Genomic DNA, 5,558 nt, shown 5'->3' with positions numbered 1-5,558 from the left:
GAACACATCAGCCAGAAAAACAATTATTTAATACTGTATATTCCTAAGTCTAACCTAGTGACCTATTAGATAAAAATAAAAACAATACAACCCAGAATCTCACAAAAGAAATAATAAAAAGAATTTGACTCTTGCAATACTTGCCAACATCTGTTTGCCATTTTGACTGTAAATGAAGATTATAGAAATGCTCAGAACCACTTATGTTGCATGCTTCAAGACATCCTAAATTAAAACCTAGGTTCCAAGTACTCTGGATGTAACAAATTTAAGGATGTTCAATTTGAACTGGTGATTTTTGGCAAATTTTTAAAGTCGTGAGTGATCTAATTATAAATTACAATTTACTTGCATGAAAACAAAGGAAACAAATTAAACAAAACTGAAAACATTGGATGCAAAGAGGTACACCTTAAAAATCAAATAACTACAAAGCTTTAAATAGTCTACAGTAAAACGGCATGCATCTTAAGCTCCGTTTTTTTCACAGATTCCAACCCATTCACCCTCAATCCTCTACAACTTTCATCATAGCACTCTGCTACTTTCCTCATATAACATGAAACAGAGAAACGACGAGACAACACACGTAACACACATAACATATATAACACACATAAGACATATAACATGAAACAGAGAAATAACGAGACAACACAACACAATGGAAGTGCTTTCAGAACACACAAACACACACAAAAACCAGAACAGAGACAGAGAAGCCGAAGGAGAATAAGCAGAGCTGTATGTAGGTTCACGGACGTATATATGCCCGTCGCATCTCTTCTCAGTCTACTCTCATTTCCAACAACCCTACTACTTTCTTTCTTAAAAGTTCCAAAAGATCTCCAATCTTCCCATCTCAATCTAGCACCCTATGCTATTTTTCCATAGACGGATAACCTGTAATAATACAATAAATATTCAAATTACACCGTGAAGAAATTAAATGAAAAAACATTAAAATTATTCAAATTACACCTCTAGGAAATTAAATAAAAAAACATCGACATAGGAAATGATATCCATCGTCCAGTAAATTTAATTCAGTTTAATTAACTTAATTCATATTAATATAAATAATTAATTAAAGTGAGAAATCTAAAAATTTCAGAATAAACCATACAATTATAGAAAAAAATTGATCTATCGCCGTACCATACCATATATGTTAGCACCAAGGGAGCAGAAATGGAAAAGAAAGAAATGCAAATATGAGATTAAATGACAGCACAACTCGCTTCCTCCATTACATCAAATGCTTCCTCCATTACATCAGACAGCATTCAAGAAGAAAAAAAGCATTCCCTTACCCCACCAAATTATATTGTAAAGAATTTAGTCAAAATAACTCCTCTGCTTCGGAAATCGCTTCTTAATGCCTTCCATATTTTCTCAATTCTTCCGCTCTGATTTCATAGTGGATATCTGACATGAATTCCTCCTCCACACATGGCATTTTCTTACATTTCCCGTGGAAAATTCAAAACCCCAGCCAGCTTCTTCACCATGGGAGGAAGCAAAGAGAGGTAGAATCGAACCACCAGACCAGTTAGCGAGGCCACCACACAATTAAATCCGGAAGCCGGGAGGCCATCCAGAGGCTTCATTGGAAAATCTCATCAGAAATTCGCCCTCAACATCGCTGTCTAGTACAAATTTAACACATAAAATACTTCTTTCATGGTTACCCTCTTTTATCAGAGACAGGACAGGGAAGCTGCGCTTCTCACCTTTCATTCATCGTTGCCCTCTTTCTCACCTCGAAGGATGAAACGTGTGAAATCGAGAAGCGCTGTAATGGTCCTGCCACAAAAATCCCAAGTGAAGCTGCAGCCACAAATCGGTATAAAATGCAATCCGCCGCAGTAGCCCCTCCTCCAATTTAAGCCAATCGAACGGTTACATAGATGTAGGTTCCAGAGCTTACTGGAGACGAACAGGAGGATACAGGCAAAGACGTGCGAGGGATTAAGAAATGTAAAGGTTAAGAGGTACACAGATATGCTTTTACCGACACAGAGATATGATATCGCCCTAAACTGTGAGATATGGCGATTCTGTTGCCAACTGTGAGATATGGTGATTTGCATGCTTGCCAGATACCATATGCTATGCGCGGCCAAATGCTTGAGATATGGCGATTTGCATGCTTGCCAGATACCATATGCTATGCGCGGCCAAATGCCAGATGGTATGCCGGGGGAGGGGGAGGGATAATGAATCGAACCCCTCGAATCAAACGGCTAATATCAATTCCATCGTCTAACAACGAAATCAAGGGCGCAGGAAGGTACAGAGTGGCACTGGAGGGGAGTTCTTCCCAGAGGAACGCCTTACGGCGTAATTATTATTCTTTGTCAAATTTGACTAAATCCCTTAGGAATAATGAAATAAATAATTATTTGTTTATTATTCCTTAACGAATTCCTTCAGATGATAAATAAATCATTTATTTATTTATTATTTCTAAATAAAAGTTTAAATATTTTTCCCTTCCTAACCAAATATAATAAAATATTCCAAGTGGTTATTCCAAGAATGGGGTTAATAATATTTTATTATTGCTCATTATTCGAGGATAACTCAATACTTTGTTATAAATAGAATGGTTTTTTATTCATTATTCACTTTTTATTATGTTCATTGTTGCACTCACTGTTGTAACTCTGATTATTTTCATTGCCGCACATCATTTTGGCTGGGTTTACACATTATAGAGGATAGATACTCTACACAAGCTGAAGACATTTGAGGATAGCCAAGAACCCATCCCATAGATGGGGATTGGTAACATCTATTTGTTCCCTTCACATGTGTTATAATAAAAACTATTCTTTGTATATCTGGTTTCCATTGGATGATTGGAGTTATTACTATTTCTTTTTGTTGTTTAACTATGATTGTGGCATAGATTAGAATTTTGGCAGGTTTTGTTTCTATCAGTTGTTGCAGATCTACAATGTTTAGCAGCCATTTATATTGTTGATATTGTTTTTCATCCACAATCTTAAGTGGGTTCTTTTCGTACATCTTTGAGAAGAAAACACTACAACAAAATTGGCGACTCCATTGGTTTTATACTTCCAATCTAGAAACCTGGGTGACCTTCACTTTCCATCTTAGGGTCACAGGAACCAGTCATGACAGAGACGATAATTTTTCTGAGATTTTCTGAGCGAGAATCAAGGATTATAAATTACACTTTTTAGCCCAAAAAGCACGATTTGGAGTCTAGAGTGCACCTTTCAACCCAAAAAGTGCTATCTCACATAAAAACAAGTCAGTACCCACAATTTTAGCGTTTTCGAGCTTTTATCATATCTGTTTCTGGGTTTTACCAAGAGCTATTTGCTGGGTTGTTTGACCTCTGTCTCATCCCACTTAGGCCTTGATCTACTCTGATTTACTCGTCGAAGTGGAATTTAGCCCCTTAGGGCTTCTAGTATGCTTCCACCTTTATATGAGGAGTTTAGCTAAGTGAGTAGTCTGAGTTTTTGCAGCACTTTTAGCCATATTTTCCAGATCTGTGCCCTTATATTTCAGATCTCCAAAGATAGGTTGTGTCCATCCATAGTTTCATACTAAAACTTGTTTGGTCGCTGGCCTTTGGGTCCCATCAGTTGCCCTAGGTTTTTCACCCATCTCCCTATCTTTTTGCAGCGATCTCCCTCTCTGGTTTTTTGTTGTTGTTGCACCACTTTCCAATAGTTTAGTGTCATTTGATCCCAGTCATACCGATAATTAGATATCTTGAAATTTTTGTGTGTTTTCTGTTGATTTGGCCATCAACCAACACAGTGTTTGCAAACCCAGTTTGGGTGGGGTTTAGTTAATTATTTTGCTGTTCATTTTCTGTTGTTAATTTCAGTTTATCTTCAGCAAACCTTTTTTTTGTTTATTACAAACACCATCTAGGCTTAATCAATAAATGCACTTGCACACACAAGCACACCTCAAGTGAAGGGCGCTTGGTTTAGACCACCAAGCCAAGACTTAACATAATAACTTTATCTCCCCTCATTGAGAGAAAGGCATATTGTTGATCTCCCTTCATCATTTCCATGTCACTTGTGTTTGGCCACCTTTGCGCCACCAAGGAGTTTGTCACAGAGACTCTTAGGCCTTCATCCCCAATTTTTGCTTGGGCATATTACCCCTCCCCGTCGGGTTCATGTTCATAACCCTCTGAGTTCCCATATCGACTCTTCTCCTGGTTCATTTGATTCCTTATCTGATTCTGAGCCTCCTTCACGACATATCGTCACCATGTTTGGACCCATAGCTGGTGTAGGAATTGAACATGGTGTTGGCTCTAGTTCTATCCCAATGGTTGCATCAAGCGAAACAATCTTAGGAACCATTATAGAAGCCCCCATGCTCCCTTTTATGGTTGGGTTAAGTCTACATGGTTATAGCCAGTTGATAAACGATCCCATACACCACGATGCTGGTTGGCCTTCTATTCTTACTATGCTTCACTCAAACATCCCAAACTTTAAGGCTAATTATGGGGAGGACCCTACTAATCATGTCCACTCCTTCCATATGTGGTCTTTTTTCAACTCCATTATCGATGACTCCATTCATCTTCGGCTCTTCCAACGCACGCTCATCAGAGACGCTACAAAATGGTATGTATACTAGCCTGCCACATCTCACTCCATTTTCGTGATGCTTTCTAAAGCATTCCTCTCATATTTCAAGTTACCTCTCCAGTACGAAATTGGTACCGAGGAATCAGTCCTCTACCACTCACCTTTCAGATCACGTGTAAGAATGGCGTAGAAGGAGGATCACTTGTCATTCCCCACCCTTTCAATATCGTGTCTACCAAGATTGGTTTCTTAGGAGACTTTTAGCACCCATTCGAAGAGATGTCGCATCCCATTTTCCTCATACCGAGTGAGAAGCTCTCCAAACCTCTCTAAGATATGACCTAACTTATGCACAATCTGGTTATGTCAATACAATCATTCCAGACCTCCCTCATCCTAGAAGTGCTAATGAACTGGATGCATCTCATGCCACTGACGATATCATTGGAACCCTTTCACACCCTTCTCCATATACTCAGAAAATTTATGGCTATCCACAGGGGGGCACCAATTCCTCTAACACTCATGCCCCTCCTTCTAGAAACATGTTTTTAGTGCCCCAACCTCTCTACCAAATTGTTGCTCCTCCTTATGCACAACTGAGCAATTCAGCCCCTCAAGCATTAGGGGTGTTGCCTCCCATGCATCATCAATCCCAACAGCCATCGACCCCTCAGGGTCAAGTGTTTGTGAAACATAGTATGACCAATCCCAAAACTTCAAAGAAAGAGAATAAGGGGATAGGTAACAAGGGTAATTAAGGTAATCAACCTAGTGAACCACAAGGGAACTAGCCTAACATTAACAACCAACAACAAGGCAGTCAGCCCAAGCAGAAAAAGGCTATTCATATGAAAATCCTTGTGCATGTTGTGGTGTACATGGCCATTACACACATGAGTGTCCTCTATTACCCCAGATGCACCAAATGTGGGAAGCTCAAGCAGCTTCTAGAGGCCA

The 5,558-nt window shown here is 39.1% G+C and overlaps 1 long non-coding RNA gene across 1 annotated transcript; it reads right to left on the bottom strand.

Annotated features, from left to right (window-relative positions):
• Nucleotides 1-854: 854 nt before the first annotated feature.
• On the bottom strand, nt 855-1,405 carry LOC149179923 (uncharacterized). The gene is made up of 2 exons (XR_016257416.1): nt 1,314-1,405; nt 855-903 (listed from the first exon to the last, which is right to left on the bottom strand). It is a non-coding gene; the product is annotated as an uncharacterized LOC149179923 (long non-coding RNA).
• Nucleotides 1,406-5,558: the final 4,153 nt, after the last annotated feature.

The sequence above is a fragment of the Pinus tabuliformis genome, chromosome 3_2 (assembly GCF_031772625.1).
Source record: "Pinus tabuliformis cultivar Carrire ecotype Pingquan chromosome 3_2, CPIR1, whole genome shotgun sequence".
Taxonomy (NCBI): Eukaryota; Viridiplantae; Streptophyta; class Pinopsida; order Pinales; family Pinaceae; genus Pinus; species Pinus tabuliformis.
This window is presented reverse-complemented; position numbering and strand designations above follow the sequence as displayed.